This window comes from Pristiophorus japonicus, chromosome 2, assembly GCF_044704955.1.
Source record: "Pristiophorus japonicus isolate sPriJap1 chromosome 2, sPriJap1.hap1, whole genome shotgun sequence".
In the NCBI taxonomy this organism is placed as follows: Eukaryota; Metazoa; Chordata; class Chondrichthyes; family Pristiophoridae; genus Pristiophorus; species Pristiophorus japonicus.
This window is the reverse complement of record NC_091978.1, coordinates 324,577,180-324,597,379: the sequence shown is the minus strand read 5'-3', so window position 1 is coordinate 324,597,379 and position 20,200 is coordinate 324,577,180. Positions and strand designations below refer to the sequence as shown.

The following is a 20,200-nucleotide window of genomic DNA, read 5'->3' as shown; positions in this document are numbered from 1 at the left end:
GAAAGTCCAAATATACCACATTAACTGGTTCTCCCTTGTCCACTCTACTGGAAACATCCTCAAAAAATTCCAGAAGATTTGTCAAGCATGATTTCCCTTTCACAAATCCATGCTGACTTGGACCTATCATGTCACCTCTTTCCAAATGCGCTGCTATGACATCCTTAATAATTGATTCCATCATTTTACCCACTACCGATGTCAGGCTGACCGGTCTATAATTTCCTATTATCTCTCTCCCTCCTTTTTTAAAAAGTGGGGTTACATTGGCTACCCTCCACTCCATAGGAACTGATCCAGAGTCAATGGAATGTTGGAAAATGACTGTCAATGCATCCACTATTTCCAAACACTGCATATCTTCACAGGTTTGCCACTGTGAGAATCCCAGAATTTAGAGAATAAATAACAGTAAATATCTACAACAGACAATTTCCAAAGGTACAATTGAGGCATTTTAATTGTGAAACAATGACTGATTCCGGAGAGAGAAAATAAAATCACCATTCATTCAGCAAACTGTGTTAAATGCACTGTGTTTTATTTTTCTTTAGTCATTGAAATTGAATCTTTTCCAACTGAAACTGATAAATAGTTTTCCCACTTAGTGCATTAGCTAAGCTCCACTATGATTCTTAACAGCCCTGACCCAACATGGTTAAGGTCATGTTTGCAGCTGATATGACTACAATATAGTAATTTTCCAGCTCGTAAACCCCAGGTAGCCATCAAACAGAGAGAAAAAAGTTTAATATTGGATATCCTGTGCCACCTCCTTTTATTGCCTCTCTTCTCCAGTGACCAGTTTGACATCCTGCATCAGAAATGCTAACGTCTAACTCTTCTAGCCTACTGGAAATGTTGGTGTCCGTTTGAAAAATATTTAATGGCTAAATGTTTAATTTTTCTACCTGTTGGTTGATATTTCCGATTGAAGATAGGTTAAAAATGAAAAACGGACTGTTTTTGAGGTATACCTAAACAACATTTAATTAGAAGCCAGTTTCACATCTGCTATCAAGTTGAAGAGGAAATTGAGAAATGGAGTTTTTTTAAAAACGTGAACCCTATAATCAATAGGAAGCTTGTTAAAATGCTCAAAATTGTGCAGACCCAAAAGTTTTGCATTCCCTTCTGATTCTACATGAATTCAAATAAACATTTTCACCAGTAAACATCAGATTTATTGTCCCAACAACGTTGAGATTTTTTTCAATTATTTTTTGTACAAGTCTTTAAGTAGAAGTGCCAAAGCTTGCAGTCAATAATATTTTATTATTCATAAAAACATGGATTTATGTAGTGTTCAGAGCACTACACAGAAGAAAGAAAGAAAAATAGACACTGTGCAGGAGGGGCGAGACTGAAAGTGTTTGACAGTAAGGTTGGAGATTTTGAAATAGATTCAAATCAGTACAAGGAGCCAGTGGTGTCTGCAAAGGTCTAGAATGATTTAAGTGTGAGGCTTTGAATAGTTAAGGGCACAGAGAGTATATATCTCGATATATTCTGTATTCTCAACAGCTCTATACTTTTGTACCCTAGTGGCAAAAAACACAAAGAAAATCTGACACTCTGAAATCAATTCAACACACCTTTAAGTAAACACGCCACGAAAATCCAGAAAGGGAAATTCAAAACATGCCTGTTTTTAACTTGTCGAGAATGAAGATGTTGCTTCTGCTATTGGGATCCCCCAATATTAGAAGTGCAGCCCCACCTGAAAAATCTGGCAACTGAAAAGCCTGCTCCCAAGAATTTTTCAACCCCCACACCCCCATGCTTGTCATTTCAAATTTCCTCTAAGATTCCCATAACTACCTTTCACTATTACATTAAAACTGTTACTGCTTTCTGCACATTCATCACAAAATAATGTGCGACCTGTCAAATCTTGATGTGTATTCAAACAGAAAGTAGAATCATTTGCATGTGGCCTGTGTATAAAGTCAAGTGTCGGCCATAGATTCCAGCATGCTGGCCCATACTCTGTGCTGGTGTCTGTCTCACACAATGGCTAGAGAAAGAGAAGCAAAACTTTATTTTTCCTGCTTGTTGGTTTTTCTGTATTTTTAAGCAGCAATATTTGCAGCCTTTGACATGGTTGACCATATAATCTTCATCCAACACCTCTCCTCCATGTCTAGCTCAGTGGGACTGTCAACACTTGGTTCCACTCTTACCTATTTAATCAGAATCATCTCCGGCAATGACTTCTCTTCCTTCCCCCGCACCGTTACCTCTGCAGTCCCTCAAGTACTTATCCAATGGTCTCTCCCCTTCCTAATCTACATGCTGTCCCTTGGCGACATCATCCAAAGACATGGAAACAGGATACACATGTATGCTGATGACAGCCAGCTCTATATCTCCAACTCCTCTCTCTATCCCCACATTGACTCTATATTATCAAACTGCTTGTCCAACACGGTCCTGAACGAGCTGCACCTACTTCCAGTTTAGCATTGGGAGGACTGAGGCCATCAGCTTTGGCCTCGTCACAAACGTCTTGCCCTAGCCTCTGATTCCATTCTCGTGCCAGCCAACTGTCACAGGTTGAACCAGACCTTTTGCAACATTGGTGTCCTCTTTAAGCCTGAGCTGAGTTTCCAACTCCAGATACTCTCCATTAGAATAGGCTGTCTACTTCCATCTCCGTAATACTGCCTGTCTCTACCCACCCTCAGCCCTTCTACTGCTGAAACACTCATCCATGTCTTTGTTCTCCAGATACAACTATTTCAATGCTTTCCTGGCCAGTCTTCCTTCCAGCATCTCCATAAGCTTCTTCTCGTCCAAACACGGCTGGCCCTGCCCTATCCCATACCAAGTTTCGCTCATCCATCACCTCTGTGCTCGTCAATCTACGAAGGCTCCTGATCACCCAGCACCTCAAATTTAAAATTTAAAGCACTTCCTGGCTTCTCCCCACCCTGTCTTTGCAATCTCCTCAAATTGTAAAAATGTCTGATCTCTGATTTATTCCAATTCTGGCTCCTTGTGAATTCTCCATTCACTGCGCCCCACCATCAGCAGCTGTCCAGGCCCTACACTCTGGAATTCCCTCCTTAAACCTCCACACCTCTTAACCTCTCATTCTTTCTTTAATACGCTCCTTAAAATCCACTTCTTTGACCAAGCTTTTAGTCACCCCTCCTATTATTTCCTTTTTGGCTTGGTGTCCCTTTTTGTCTGAATGCACTTCTATGAAGCGTCTTGGGGCATTTTTCTGCAGTAAAGGTGCTGTATAAATGCAAGTTGTTATTGTAAACATCTCCAGCTTTCCACTTCCCTTCTCTCCCTTAAGACCCTTCTTAAAACCCACCTCTTTCACTAAGCATTTGGTCACCCATCCCAGTATCTCCTTTTTTATCCAATTGTTTTAATTATACTTTTGTGGAGCACTTTGGGACATTTTTCTACATTAAAGGTGCTATATAAATGTAGGTTGTTGTTGATCACAGAAAAGGAACCCTGGACTATAGAGGGGAAACATCAGCCAGATGCTTCGTTCCAGGATCAAATCTAGCAAGGCTCTGAGTCAATAGCAAAGCCTCACAATATTTGCCCTATCAGGCTTACTGGAGCACAACTTTACTCTTCTGGCCAACAAAGTGGCATATCATCTGTTCTAGTACCTGAGCCTGACCAAAAACACCTTATTTCGGTGCGTATGAAAACTTTTTCATGCTTTCACACCAAAGCACCAAAAAGGGGCTAATGGGATTTCAGCTTTAAAAAATAAAATGACTCGTTAATTGGGCTTGGAAGATCTTTGGAAAGATGCAAGGCACTCAACTGATTAGTTTCCAAACCACAAGAAACCCTACGCACTGCTTCAGTCTCTCAGCAGGCAGCCAGTTCTCGGCCTCTTAAAATTTTCAGAGCTAAAAGCCAATATAAATCTGCTAAGCACATTTGCAATGCTCTTGAAAAATTATATTCCTAATGGTGAGTACTGGGACCAAATAACATTCCACAAATTGTTTTTTTATATCCCATTTGGAATATCAATAATACTATGCCGTATGTTTGGTCGGCAGGCTATTGTGCAAACCTCTGATACGTAAAGCATTGATCGCTGCCTGCCAAAGAACTGTCAATCTCTGACACCCATGTATGACTATGTAGACCTCTTATCTGTCTTGTGTATACTAGGTTCTGCTAAAAGAGAGAAACCATCTCAGTGGTCTTGCAGGCCGGGGCCTTTAGAGGGAGCAGCGTGCGGCGGCATGCCACTTCAGGGAACAGTGCGTGCTGCTGTAGGAGGACAACGGCTGTGAAGCCAGGTCGCTGATTGCAGTACGAGCAGGCACAGCAGGAAGGGCGAAGGAGCAGCAAGAGTTTGTAGATGTAAATGACTGGGGCCCAGGGGAGGTGTGAGTTTGGGGCTCAGAAGAGGCCAGGGCCCAGGGGCAGCACAGGCCCGCCCACACTGCGATGTGTGCTCGCTAGGTCCGTGCAGCAGAGCAGGTCTCCAGTCGTCTTGGATAATCCTTGCCACTGGACCAAGACCTAGCTCTGTCAAGCCCGTGTGGTGGCTGGTGTGCAATGGCCACCACACGTTAAAAAAATCCACGCACAGGCATCTTTCACCCTTCAAGATGTAGTTCGCGATCTGGAATATTAGTTCGGGATCTGGAACATTGAAACACCTGTGAACTCATCCCTTTTTGGCGTGGAAGCAAGACATCCAAGCTTCGAGGGACTACCTATGATGATGATGATGATGGTCTTGCCAAATTTAGGGCGTCACTGAGTTACAATTGGCAAGTATGTTACATAAGCAAAGGGACACCTGGAATTCATATTCATTTGTGCAATACTTTGTTTGTTATGTGGGTGCCCAGCTAATGATACAGCCGCAAAAGAAAATTCTGTATTTGAATAAATGGGTAAGCATTACTTTCATAGAAACTGAATGTTAGAACCTGAATTCAGCTCCCAAAGCTCGTTCCATTTAGATTTTCAGTTGTGTAGCTGTTGATTTAATAGGCATAATGGCAAAGAAATAGAAATAGAATTTGATGGCCGGTTCATCAATACAAATGGCATTTGTGGATAGAAAGAGTGAACTGCCATGCTTGATGCTGTGCATTGGCGCAGGAGCCAATCTAAAAAATGGCTCCCAAGTTGATGACAGCATAGTGTGCCAAACTCAGAAAATGGATACTAAATGTTTTATTTCAATGAAGGGTATTTCCTCAATTTGCCTCCTTGGTTTCATGCCTCTGCTGGCCAAGTATCTTCCAGGTTTCCGTCAATGTCCATTTTAGTTGACCATTCAACATGAGATAACGACCCAGCAATGACACCCACATCAATGATCTCACGGTTTCCAATGTAGCTTAGATTCAGAACTGAGCGGATCGAGGAAACAAACCTACTTCTGCCCACACAGTTTTTGTGTACTAGTACCATTATTTCTTGATCTAAATGAATGAGATTGTCACAATCTGTTAGGTTAATTGTCATTATTAAAAAAAAGACAGCTCAGGGCTCCTCTGTGAATAATTACATCAGTAGCAATAGTTCTAGTTTCAATTCCTGCAGCCTTAGATGGTCTAACCAATGAGGTGATAAGGGCAGAGCACTTAAGGGCCTATTTTCCAAATCTGTGCTACTGCACAGAGTCTTGGCTCCACACGATTTTCCATTGTAGGGAGTAGAGTCACAGTTTCTGACAGACAAGGATCTGCGTCAGCAGAATTTATTCGGAAAATCTGACCTTTGGTCTCGATGATCCTGTGCAAGGGCGGGGCTCATGCTACTTGTCCCTATTCAATGTTGCCTGCTGGAAAGCACATGTAGTGTGCATTAAGTGAATACCAGATCGGGCTCAGCTCTGATGTTGTCTGTGGTAAATAGCCTGTCAAAGCTCACTCGCTGGATGAACAGTCACTTGGGCATAGTGCTGCTTGTGGCTATATTACTGTGGGCTTGCAGAAGGTTCTAGAAAACAAAGGCTACAAATATGATGGAGATTTTCTGAGACTGCACCATTGGATGCCAGAGACTTGCATTCCTTGGAAAACCAATTACGATAAATTTATACTGAACTCACGCTATTCTATAAAAGGGAATTATCCCATCCTCTTAAAGCCTATGTGACTCTTATTTTCCAGTTTTGTTTCCACTGAAGTCTAAATGCATTTTTATGTATATATACATGTGAAGTACGTAAATATTTGCTGAAAGATAGCTATTAGCATACTGAGGATTGCACAATTGACCATGGGAGTAGAGTCCAAGGGATGTGGCCTCTCTACTCCTGTGGTCTTGCTAACTGGCAATGCCATCTCAAACCATTTTCTGATATCCTGCACCAACCGTATCCCACTACCCCTTCCAAGCCCAAATCCCTCTGCAAATTTTCTGACAAAACTCCCCTCCCACATAACTTATAACTGTTTTTTTCAAAATCACACCCGACTACAGATAGTCACTACAATACCTCTCCAGCCATCAATTTGCTCAGCCATTCCTTCTGGTCTAACCTTAATGCCCTTGTACCCAGCAAAACCATCAGTGTCTCTCCTTCTGATTATTCTCCTTGGTAAGGCCCTATCTTCATTCCTTCGAGTCCAAGAGGCGTCCACTTGTGCGTAGCTGGCATACAACTGCTTTATCCATTCATCAGATCTGGTTAGGCCACACCAATTACTATTGGGCCTCACTCTCCTCTGCCAAAACTGCCCACTACTCCACTATCATCCTGACAAGCAAAGATAATCTCAGCTTCTTTTCTCCACTTGCAACTATCTCCTTAAACCAATCTCCCCTTCCTCCTCCACCCTCACCTCCAGCAACATGTGCAAGGACCTCTTGGATTTCTTTATCTCAAAAATTGAGACCATCCTTTCAGCTACTTCTGATGCATTCCCCCATCCCCTTGCCCACCAAGCCAAATCTTCTTTCAGGATCCCCCTGCCTAGCCTTGAACCAACATCTTTACTTTTTCTTCTATTTCCCTTCATTCTCTCTTCAAGCCCATCTTATCCACGAGACCTACCTCCTGTTCCCTCAACACTCTTTCCATTAAACCAGTGACCACCCAGTTTTTCATCAGGGCCCCAAACTAGCTGACATTATAAATGGTTCCCTTTCCTCAAGAACTGTATCCCCTTCCTTTCAAAACTATCATCACCTCACTCATCAAAAAGCCCACCCTCGACCCTGTGTTTCTGCAAACTAGTGTCCCATCTTCAATCTCCTTCCCTCTCCAAAGTACTTGAATGTGTTGTTGGCCCAACTGCAATTTTAATTGGTGGGCTGAGTGGGAAGCCGTTGTGCCTTTCTTGTCAGATAAAGATAGCAAGTAGAGTCGGGCCAGAAGAGTCCCAAACAGGTAATTAAAATATAACTTTTTACTTTCATTTTGGGACCAGGAGGAGCAAAAGTGTTTTTTCAGGGCCTATAAGGTAAGTTCAGGCCTCACCTGCTCCAAGCTCTCCTGCTTCCCGAACACGTGACACTCCCAAAACACCCTACTCCATGACTTACCTCAGCGCCGGTGACTGTTCCTTTGGTCCTGGCTGGTCGCTTCCTGCTGCTCAAAATGATGCTCCCACCCACTTGCCAGCTATTGCTTTTCACCCCTTTCAGTGCGGCAACTGATCAGAGGCCTACAGATAAGGCCCTAGAGTTAAAAACACCTGGACCTCACGCTTGGAAGGTCAGGGAGCTTTGCCACTCGCCTAGTACCTTACTCACCTGATTCCCACTTTAAGTTTAAATCGCACCTTGCATATCTTTCATGTATCCTATAAAAAATCTAGCTCATTTGTTGCCAATCCTCTTCAGTGTTTAACTGCAAAATTGATAAACCTTTCTAAAATGTACTCTTTTTAAAGATGATCAATCTTGCTCTCCGTGTACTGCCTTGTTTTATACAGGGTTGATAACAATAGAAATGGAAAAAGAACTGTTCAAATAGAAATTAGCCTGGGGGCCATTGAACCACCATGTATGTACACCCGGAGTTTAACAGATTTCTGTTAAAGAGAGCACTGTCAAGTATGTGATAGACATTGCCATCCCAGAGTGTAACTGAAGAGCATAAGCAGATGCTATAAGTTTTCAGTCAACACAGATATGCATCTGGTCAACATTACATCACAGTCTGGCTTAAAATAATAGTCCAGGTGCTATCCTGAAATCCTGACCATTTCCTTTCAACATATCCAAAATATAATGAGCTTAAAAATGATTCACATAATCCTAAAAAATTAATTATCCCTTCTCCAATCCAGCTTTTATCATAATTTAGAAAACAGCAGGCACTTGTTAACTGGAAATTTATGTCATGTTTTGTGACTTTTTAGCTGGTTTAAGCCAAACATTGGATTTTTGGAATAACTATCCGTACAAGTAAATAAATACATTTTGTGGTAAATTCAGTATAACACTCCAACCGAAGTAGAATCATGGGGCCCAAGTTTCCACATGATTCGCGCCTGATTTTTAGGAGCAACTGGTGGAGAACGGACTATTTTAGAAATCGCAATTCTCCACATTTTTTTTTCTGCAGTTCTAGTCAGGTGGAACAGTTCTAGTTTAGAACAGAATTTTTTCTTCAAAAGGGGGCGTGTCCGGCCACTGACGCCTGATTTGAAAGTTTCCACAGAGAAAATGTACTCCAAACTAAAGTAGAATGGAGCCAGTGAAGATTTTTGTAGAACTGAAAAAACCTGTTCTACACATTAAAAAATCAGCCGTTCGTGCCGCTGAGCGGGAGGGGGAGAGAGAGGGGGAGAGAGAAAGAGAGGGAGGAGGGGAGGGAGGGAGAGAGAGGGAGGGGGGAGGGAGGGAGAGAGAGGGAGGGGGGAGGGAGGGAGAGAGAGGGAGGGGGGGGAGGGAGAGAGAGAGGGGGAGAGAGGGGAGGGGGAGGGAGAGAGAGGGGGGGGAGGGAGAGAGAGAGAGAGAGAGGGGGGAGGGAGAGAGAGGGGAGGGGGAGGGAGAGAGGGGAGGGGGAGGGAGAGAGAGGGGGGGAGGGAGAGAGAGGGGGGGGAGGGAGAGAGAGGGGGGGAGGGAGAGAGAGGGGAGGGAGAGAGAGGGGAGGGAGAGAGAGAGGAGGGAGGGAGAGAGAGGGAGGGAGAGAGAGAGAGAGGGAGGGAGAGAGAGGGGAGGGGGAGAGAGAGAGAGAGAGAGGGAGGGGGGAGGGAGGGAGAGAGAGGGAGGGGGGAGGGAGGGAGAGAGAGGGAGGGGGAAGGGAGGGAGAGAGAGAGGGGGGAGGGAGAGAGAGAGAGGGGAGGGAGAGAGAGATGGGGGGGAGGGAGAGAGAGAGAGAGGGGGGGGGAGGGAGAGAGAGGGGGGGGAGGGAGAGAGAGGGGGGGGAGGGAGAGAGAGGGGGGAGGGAGAGAGAGGGGGGGAGGGAGAGAGAGGGGGGGAGGGAGAGAGAGGGGGGGAGGGAGAGAGAGGGGAGGGAGAGAGAGAGGAGGGAGAGAGAGGGGAGGGAGGGAGAGAGAGAGGGAGGGAGAGAGAGAGGGGAGAGAGGGAGAGAGGGGAGGGAGGGAGAGAGGGAGGGAGGGAAGGGGGTGAGAGAGAGAGGGGAGGGAGGGGGGGGAGAGAGAGGGGGAGGGGGGTGGGGGGGGAGAGAGAGAGGGGGGAGGGGGAGAGAGAGAGGGGGGGAGGGGGGGAGAGAGAGAGATGGCGGGAGGGTGGGGAGAGAGGGGGGGGAGAGAGGGGGGGTGGGGGAGGGAGGGAGAGAGAGAGAGAGGGGGGGCGTCGGGTCGGGGAACAGGAGCGCGGGTCAGGTCGGGCCGGTGGGGGGGAGCGGGGGTCGGGGCGGGAGGGGGGCGGGTGTCGGGTCGGGGCAGGGGGGAGCGGGTGTCGGGTCTCGGGTCGGGGCGGGGTGGGGAGCGGGTCTCGGGTCCGGGGGGGGAGCGGGTCTCGGGTCGGGGCGGGGGGAGCGGGTGTCGGGTCTCGGGTCGGTGCGGGGGTGGGGGGTGAGCGGGTGTCGGATCGGGGGAGCGGGTGTCGGGTCGGGTCGGGGCGGGGGGGCGGGGGGAAGCGGGTGTCGGGTCTCGGGTCGGAGCGGGGGGAGGGGAAGCGGGGCAGGGGAGCGGGTGTCTGGTCTGGGGGGGGGAGCGGGTGTCGGGTCGGGGGAGCGGGTGTCGGGTTGGGGCGGGGGCGGGGTGGGGGAGCGTGTGTCGGGTCTCGGGTCTGGTCGGCGGGGGGGGAGCGAGTGTCGGGTCTGGTCAGGCGGGGAGCAGGAGCTGGCCGTGGGAGGAGCCCCAGTGAGGCCATTGGGCCAGGGCTAGGGGCTGCGTGCTTCGGGCCCCTCCCACACAGTTCGGCGCCTGGAGCTACTGCACTTGCGTGCCGACTGTAGCGCGCATGTGCAGAGGTCCCGGCACTGTTTTCAGCGCCGGGACCTGGCTCCGCCCCCCCACAGCTCGTGCTGGCTGCGCCGTAAGTCGGTGCAGAATACCGAGGATTTTTTTAGGCGCCGTTTTAGGCGCGAAAAACGGGCGCCCAGCTCGGTGTGGCGCCCGTTTTTTTTCTTGTGGAAACTTGGGCCCATGGAATCATAGAATAGTTACAGCACAGAAGGAGGCCATTCAGCCTGTCGAGCCCATGCAAGCTATCTGCAAGAGCACTTCAGCTAGTCCCACTCCCTGCCCTTTTCCTGTAGTCCTGCAAATGTTTTTCCTTCAGGTACTTATCATGTAAAACATGAGTGTTAGTAAGTTTTAAGTCCTAGAATTAGTGCTGTGGGGCATTTGCTGGTATTTTTACAAAAGCTTTTCTTAAATGTTTTTTCATCATGGACAGACAGATTTTCTCTGCAGTTTTAAGTGTTGACTAGTGGGGTTCTATTTTGTCTATGAAAACTATTTGCAAAGACATCACATTTTTAATGAATAGTTTAATTGTACAAAAATAAGTAAATTCACAAACAGAATAAATCAGAATTAAAGTGAGGCTAAATTAAAGCTGTGAATCTCACAAATGACATTCTAATACTGACTGAAGCACTTACTGAAAAAAATCCATCATACTCTGCAACAGGTTCACTCTGCCTGATCTGATTGTATAGTTTAAAATGTTGATACTCAAACAGTCAGACTCCCAATCGAATTATGAGATTGTTGGGGTGGGTGAAAATCTTGTTTTTCAAATTAAACTGGTAGAGGGTGTAGTGTAGAATTAAAGGACAGTACCACTGGATCATGGTGTGATACTCAATATGTCCAATCAATGCAAAGCACCAATCAACAAAACCAATAAGATGTTGAACTACATGGTAAAAATAGAATAGATGTGATAAATATTTATAGTGCTCTGGTGAGCCTGCATCTTGAGTACTGTGTCTAGTTCTGCTTGGCAAGAAGCAAGGGGACACTGGATGCACAAAACTGATCACCAGTGTCAAGGATCTGAGTTATGAGGAAAGTCTTGAGAACTTTGGGCCTTTCAGCTTAGCAAGGAGTCATCTGAGAGGTGATCTTATGGAGGTATATATGATAGTAAATGGGTTGAAAATTTAAATCAGGAATATTAATTTAAGTTAAACTGTGGGAGTAGGACAAGGGGACACAGGTTCAAAGTAGTAAAAGGTCATTATAGTACTGATATTAGACAATTCTTCTTCACCCTGAGAGTAATCAACACTTGGAATGGATTTCCAGATAGAGTGGTGGAGCCAACAATTTGATACAGTAATGTGGCTGGGGGAACTGTAGAATCTTTCTACATAGGGAATTATGATGAGCTGAATGGTCTTCCATTATCTGCGATCTTGTTAAAAATATATAAAGTTTCGCACTTATTGAACTCCAAATATTGAAATACTCAAAGGAAATACACAGTCCACTAGAGCAGTGTTTTATTGACCAGTTACACTGCACAGTTTGTACCAATATGAAGCTATTTTTAATCTTTACATGGACAAAAATGTAATTTTGTAAGCGTTATGCAAATCGAATCTGGTCAAGCAGTGATAAACGACCTTCATCAGATAGTCACACAATGGAGCATAACTGCAACCCGTATGAAGTTCAAATAGAAAGCGGCACAATGGATAGTCTAAGAACTTTTTGAAAATAAATTATACACTATCAAAGAGCTGTTTTTGCGGTTAGCTTCTTGTAAACGTTTAAATTTAACGAGCGCACGGATACCTGCGAGTGAAGCTCTCCATCTGCAAACTCTATTAGCAACTGACATGCAGTTTAGGATGGGTAAATCTCTGCTCGGAGTGATCCAAAACTGTCGAAATTCACAGTAGAGAGCAATGTGGAGCCAGCAGTATAAGTTCTATCTGCTGGCCCTGTATCATTCTCAGAAGGTACTGGTCTCAAACCAGTGTTTGTAGTAAAATGGCACCCTAATGGACTAGAGCACTAGATGCTAGTAAACCTCAGAACTGTGGTTGGAGAGGGACCTCTTCTAACTGCATAGTTGCTTGAAGCCATGTTGCCTATCAACTAACAACCAAAAATTGATAAATTGTAATAATGTTGTGCTAGGGTACTTTAATATATTCTGTGTACAAACAGAAAAGAAAATGTGCAAGAGTTATTTATTGTTAAGAGATTGTTGCTTTAAAAAAATACTTACAAACTTTATAGGGAGCATAAACTTGAGCAGATTATTTATAACTATATTCATTAGGCACACGTTGAACAAATTAAAGCTGCAATGGCCCAAAAAAACGCTGATTAAAAAATAATATGATTTAAGAGTGCTTAGTCTTTCTTGGCAGTCCGCCAACCATTGCAGTGTTTTTCCGAATCATTTTGGTATCATTATACAAGTAGTTTTTTTTAAAAACAGGAACAATATAACACATTTTGATACTATTCTAGGCCAGGAGGCCTCATTCCCCGAGAGACGACATTTGGCAGAGAGTGTTCAGCGGGTCACAGTTCTGTCGTTAAGAAAACAGATAACTGTATTTTCTTTAGTAGATGATGATGATTATAAAAGACCATTCACACCTCCCCCAATAAACACACGAAGTAAACCAGTCACAACTAACGTAGTTCTAAATCACTGCTAGGGGTCATCTAAAATTGTTGTAATTAACAATGGTACAGATAGCCTGCATGTACTTAATCCCCGATTCCCTTAAAGGTATATGGTAAAAAAAATAGTGGAAGTTGACCATTTTTGCAATGTGCACTCAGATTGTAAACCCAGTCCCTCTCCAGAAGGTTCTTTGTGCTTCTTTAAGAAATATGCACATGGTCTGTAGAAGGAGTAGGCTTGATGGGTTGATTCACCATGTTTTCATATGATTGGCATACTACCAAGAACACGAAGGCTACTTTTACATTGTGCAAGACCCATGTGAGTGCTGCCAGCTTCCAGAAGTGTGGATCTCATGCAGTTGACTGCAAGTTGAACATAAAACTACCAGGACTCACTGCACCAACTGCCGGGAATACCCTCTTTTTGTGGAGTCTTAGAGTCCAGTTAACTTTATTTTTGGCTTGCAGCTGGCTGCATAAGACTCCCGCTTCTGGGAACTGGCAGCAATAGCATGGGTCTCACAATGTAAAAGCAGACTGGAGAAAGAATCCCTCTTTCCACTTTGTGTAACAAAATCATTAACGTGTTCTTTATAAATGGGTTTACAATTTAATTACACAAATCATTTAAAGCCAGAAGACAGATACATAAAGTAATCAAAAAGGAATGCTGGCCATTATCTCAAGGAGGCTGGATTACAAAGGGGAGGAAGTTCTGCTTCAGTTGTATAGAGCCCATCTGGAGTACTTCATTCAGTTCTGGGCAACACACCTCAGGAGGGATATATTGGCCTTGGAGGTGGTGCGACACAGATTTACTAGGATGATACCAGGTCTTAGAGGATTAAATTATGAGGTCAGGTTGCATAAACTTGCATATTCCTTGAGTATAGAAAATCAAGGGGTGATTTGATTGTGTTTAAAATTTAAAAAATATTTGATAGAATAAGAACATAAGAAATAGGAGCAGGAGTAGGTCATTTGGCCCCTTGAGTCTGCTCCGCAATTCAATAAGATCATGGCTGATCTGACCGTGGCCTCAACTCCACTTCCCTGCGCGCTCCCCATAACCCTTGACTCCCTAGGTACAGAGAAACCATTTCCTCTGGTAGGGGAATCAAGAACAAGGAGAAATAATCTTAAAATTAGAGCCAGGCCATATTAGAGGGAAATCAGGAAGCACTTTTTGCACAAAGTGTAATAGAAATCTGAAATTATTTCCCCCAAAAGGCTATATATGTTCTGGGACAATTGAAATATTCAAGACTGAGTTTGCTAGATTCTGTTAGGTAAGGGTATCAAAGAATATGGAGCTAATGCGGGTAAGTAGAGTCGAGGTACAGATCAGCCATGATCTAATTGAATGGCGGAGCAACCTTTAGGGGTTGAATGGCCTACCCCTGTTCCTACGTACATAGCGCACAGAAAAATATTCTCATTTTAAAAAAAACAGCATTTTTTTGTAGGCACTGAATTAGGATTACCTGATCACAAGTATCTTGTATATTATTAGTGGAAGCTGCTCACTGACTATATCTGTTTCGACTGGAATGTCAAAGCATGTGTAAACTTAGTGTACAGACATCACACCTTTTCACACCACCTTTGATAGTCTACAATAAAACTTTCAATAAGTTCCTACCACATAAATAATCTACTGAGGTCATTATTAAAATACCTCGTTTGTCTTTTACTCATACACATGGACATTTTGAATTATCTACATTCCTAAGATAAGTTGAGATGATTGCAGCTGACATTTTAAAAGGACCCTGAAATCACAGGCAGCAAATGTACAAGCAATCAGATTTATTATATATGGACAATGGAAAATTTTAACAAGGGTATGATCTCTCATTAATCAGTAGTCTTTTGCTTACTGTTAGCGGCATTAGAAAGAAAGTTAGCAATGAGCAGAATCCAGAGCAGGAAAGTACGGAAGAAAAAATGATCAAGTGTCAACAAAGAGAGGAAAGTTATTATTACATATAGCCAGCAACCTGTGAAGTCACTGACTTCATCTGACTTAAGTTGTAACAGCTGCTTCTGTCACTAATGGTGTCATGAAATAATTTTACTGGGTTGGCCCAAGAAGGATCCCACGTCGCTTGCAAGCTCTGTGCATAAGGACATGATTTAACAGTGATCTTTGTGCTGAAGTGTTCTCTTTCACTGGAAATCTTTACTTGCCCATGTAAGTTTTTCTTTGAAGGGGAACATAGAAAAGTCTCAGTCGGAACTGAGTTATTTAAAAACAAAGATGGCTCCTAATTGCTCTGGAAAGAGATCAACTTGACACCAATTCTGGACAGCCGACATAATTCATGAGGATATCCTTGACTATCGTCATCAGTACATCTGCTTGACTTTTAATATACCAAAGGGATCCCCGTCCGGTCTCTCCAATGCTTTTAAAATAACTGTAAACTAAATATATGCAAATGCTTAGCATTCAAGGTCCTTCCTCTGTAAGGATACCTTGACATGACTTCTCCACATCCCCTTTTATTCAGTGGGTCATACATTTTCACCAGTAGAAGTTTTTCCCACAGGAGAAAAGAAAATTGCTCCCAAAATTCATGATTGTTACACTGGCAAGTTCCAAACTACCCACATACACTACTCTGTCGGCTTTCTGCTCTTTTTGAAACTTATAACTAATTTTAAAAATACAAAGCATTTCCCTTTAAAATGAAACATACACCTGTCTGCCATGAAAGACCAGTTAATACTTCTACACTAATTTTTCATTTAAATTCCCACAAGAAAAAGTAATTGCATTTTGACTGTATCCTTATGAGGAATGAAGGATGCGAAACAATGATGTATAACTCTGTCTCACACTGGTAACCCTTCATTTTTAGCTGCTGCGTGATAGCTGCTAGACCCAGTACTAAAGATGTAAATGATTAGCGCAGCCGAGGATTTGGTCCCGAGCAGACAAGTAGCACTTTTGCAATTCTGGCAGTTACCACTATAAATTAACATCTAATGTATGCCAGGTGATTTCTGGCAGAGCGGCAGCCATTTTTCAACATTGTTACCAGCAGCATGGAAGAGGAAAAAAAATATTTTGCATTATCATCAAGAGGGAAATCTAAGCCATAAAAATGACAAAGGGATGTTTCCACAGTGGCCATACAAAAGCAATCCATCTGCCATCACCTTTCTTTTTAAACACAGGACAGTAATATTTTTAAAAAGGTGGACATAAGAGAATAAACTTCGATCATGTTTGTCATTGTAAGAATCAGATCTTTTACAGATAGCATGAATCAGGCAAAAATGATTCCATAGCTATCCTGCCACTTAAATAAATCAAGGTGGCTCATTGCTCAAGATGCATGACTAGCTGGCAACACCAAGTAGGGTTATGTGTATGATTTTTTTCCCCAGCTCAACAAATAAATCATAAAACATGTCTGTTGCTTTTGCTATTAACTTGATGTTCCACTAGGAGGATCTTTAGAATCACAGGTTGAACCTCCCTTATCCGGAACCCTCGGGACCTGGCCTGTTCTGGATAAGGGATTTTTCCAGACGAGGGAAGGTCAGGTTAAATTGGATGGTACGAGAACTGAGCAAAGGGATATCGAAGCTGGTTGGCTTAGAGCTGGGAGTATGGCAGAGAGATCATTGGGGGGGGGGGGTGGTGGATCGCGGGGTCAGGCCAGCGATTGCGGAAGTCGGCTGCGAGGACGTTCAATTTGTGCATGTCAGAGTTCTGCGCATGCGCCACCCGGTGGCCGGGAATGGTTCTGGATGAGAGGTGGTTCTGGATAAGGGAAGTTCAACCTGTATTAGATGTTCATCTAATTTTCAAGGCTTAAAAGTAATGACTGCCTGCAAGTTAGCTTTGTACAGTTTCAAGTTTTGGAGAGCTAAATGTAGGTGTTGATCCACCACTCAAGTATTGGGATGTATACTTGCTCTTAGCTGGTTGATGTCCTCCACTTGATGAACTTGGGAGTCAACATTACCAACTGCCAGAATTTTGTTAATTACTTCTGTTTTTAATTGAAATTTTACTCTAAGATTTCTGACTATCCACAAATGAACAGCACCAGTGTGTTTTTCAAATCTAATTAATTCAGTTATCATGGGCGACTTTAATCTACATATAGATTGCGCTAACCAAGCATGTAGCAATGCGGTGGAGGAGGATTTTCTGGAGTGTATTAGGGATGGCTTTCTCAACCAATATGTCGAGGAACCAACTAGAGAGCTGGCCATCCTAGACTGGGTGTTGTGTAATGAGAGAGGACTAATTAACAATCTTGTTGTGCGAGGCCCCCTGGGGAAGAGTGACCATAATATGGTAGAATTCTTTATTAAGATGGAGAGTGACAGTGGTAATTCAGAGACTAGGGTCCTGAACTTAAGGAAAGGTAACTTTGATGGTATGAGACGTGAATTGGCTCGGATAGACTGGCAAACGATACTTAAAGGGTTGACAGTGCATAGGCAATGGCAGACATTTATAGATTACATGGACGAACTTCAACAATTGTACATCCCTGTCTGGAGTAAAAATAAAAATAAAACGGGGAAGGTAGCTCAACCGTGGCTAACAAGGGAAATTAGGAAGAGTGTTAAATCCAAAGAGGCCTATAAATTGGCCAGAAAAAGCAGCAAACCTGAGGACTGGGAGAAATTTAGAATTCAGCAGAGGAGGACAAAGGGTCTAATTCGGAGAGGGAAAATAGAGTATGAGAGGAAGCTTGCAGGGAACATAAAAACAGACTGCAAAAGCTTCTATAGATATGTGAAGAGAAAAAGATTAGTGAAGACCAACATAGGTCCTTTGCAGTCAGAATCAGGTGAATTTATAAAGGGGAACAAAGAAATGGCAGACCAATTGAACAAATACTTTGGATCTGTCTTCACTAAGGAAGACACAAATAACCTTCCGGAAATAGTAGGGTTTTAAGGGTCTAGCGAAAAGGAGGAACTGAAGGAAATCCTTATTAGTCAGGAAATTGTGTTAGGGAAATTGATGGGATTGAAAGGTCGATAAATCCCCAGGGTCTGATAGGCTGCATCCCAGAGTATTTAAGGAAGTGGCCCCAGAAATAGTGGATGCATTGGTGATCATTTTCCAATTGACACTGGATCAGTTCCGATGGATTGGAGGGTAGCTAATGTAACACTACTTTTTAAAAAGGAGAGAGAGAGAAAACAGAGAATTATAGACCGGTTAGCATGACATCGGTGGTGGGGAAAATGTTGGAATCAATTATTAAATATGAAATAGCAGCGTATTTGGAAAGCAGTGACAGGATCGGTCCAAGTCAGCATGGATTTATGAAAGGGAAATCATGCTTGACAAATCTTCTAGAATGTTTTAAGGATGTAACTAGTAGAGTGGACAAGGGATAACCAGTGGATGTGGTGTATTTGGACTTTCAAAAGGCTTTTGATAAGGGCCCACACAAGAGATTAGTGTGCAAAATTAAAGCACATGGTATTGGGGGTAATGTATTGAATTGGATAGAGAACTGGTTGGCAGACAGGAAGCAGAGAGTCTGAATAAACGGGTCCTTTTCAGAATGGCAGGCAGTGACCAGTGGGGTGCCGCAGGGCTCAGTGCTGGGACCCCAGCTATTTACAATATACATAAATGATTTGGATGAGGGAATTGAGTGTAATATCTCCAAGTTTGCAGATGACACTAAGCTGGGTGGCGGTGTGAGCTGTGAGGAGGATGCTCAGAGGCTGCAGGGTGACTTGGACAGGTTAGGTGAGTGGGCAAATGCATGGCAGATGCAGTATAATGTGGATAAATGTGAGGTTATCCACTTTGGTGGCAAAAACAGGAAGACAGAATATTATTTGAATGGTGACAGATTAGGAAAAGGGGAGGTGCAATGGGACCTGGGTGTCATGGTACATCAGTCATTGATGTTTGGCATGCAGGTATAGCAGGCGGTGAAGGCGGCAAATGGCATGTTGGCCTTCATAGCTAGAGGATTTGAGTATAGGAGCAGGGAGGTCTTACTGCAGTTGTACAGGGCCTTGGTATGGCAACATCTGGAATATTGTGTTCAGTTTTGCTCTCCTAATCTGAGGAAGGACGTTCTTGCTATTGAGGGAGTACAGCAAAGGTTCACCAGATTGATTCCAGGGATGGCTGGACTGACATATGAGGAGAGACTGGATCAACTGGGCTTGTATCCACTGGAGTTTAGAAGAATGAGAGGGAATATCATAGAAACATACAAAATTCTGACTGGATTGGACAGGTTAGAGGCAGAAAGAATATTCCCGTTGCTGGGGAGTTCCAGAACCAGGGATCACAGTCTAAGAGTAAGGGGTAAGCCATTTAGGACCGAGATGAGGAGAAACTTTTTCACTCAGAGAGTGGTTAACCTGTGGAATTCTCTACCGCAGAAAGTTGTTGAGGCCAGTTCGTTAGATATATTCAAAAGGGAGTTCGATATGGCCCTTACGGCCAAAGAGATTAAGGGTTTGGAGAGAAATCAGGAAAGGGGTACTGAGGTTGAATGATCAGCCGTGATCTTATTGAATGGCGGTACAGGCTCAAGGGTCCGAATGGCCTGCTCCTGCACCTAATTTCTATGTATCTGTGGGGTCAAGTTTCGGCCTGAGTTGCTCCTATTTTTTTGGAACAACTGGTTTAGAATAGAGCATCTTAGGGGCCAAGTTTCGGCCTGAGTTGCTCCTGTTTTTTTGGAGCAACTGGTTTAGAATGGAGTATCTTAGAAATTGCAATTCTCGGCATTTAGTTTGCTCCAGTTCTAGTCAGTTAGAATAGTTTCAGTTTGGAACAGATTTTATTTTTCAAAAGGGGGCGTGTCAGGCCACTTATGCCCGTTTTGAAAGTTTAGGCAGTTAAAACCTACTCCAAACTAACTTAGAATGGAGTAAGTGTAGATTTTTGTACGCTCAGAAAAACCTTGTCTACACTTAGAAAATCAGGCGTAGGTTACAAATCAGGAGTAGGGAATGGGGGGGCGGGGGTTTAAAGGAAAGTTTGCAAACATTAAACACTTCAGTTTTACAAATAAAGAGCCATCATCAATAATAAATGATAAATACATCAATAAATCAACCAATAAATCAATCAAAAAAAATTAATAAAAAATTTAAAAAATTAAAAAATCGATATATAAAACATTTTCTACTTACCAACTGCAGCACTGGGAGTCCTCCAACAGCATGCTGGGACGGCCCCCCCCAGTGTGTCTCTGTCGGTGTCTCTA

The 20,200-nt window shown here is 43.6% G+C and overlaps 1 protein-coding gene across 1 annotated transcript in view; it reads right to left on the bottom strand.

The window, feature by feature from the left end:
* The window catches only part of fat4 (FAT atypical cadherin 4), a 416,915-nt gene that overhangs the window by 357,054 nt on the left and 39,661 nt on the right, over nucleotides 1–20,200 (bottom strand). The gene's annotated exons all lie outside the window — the stretch shown is intronic.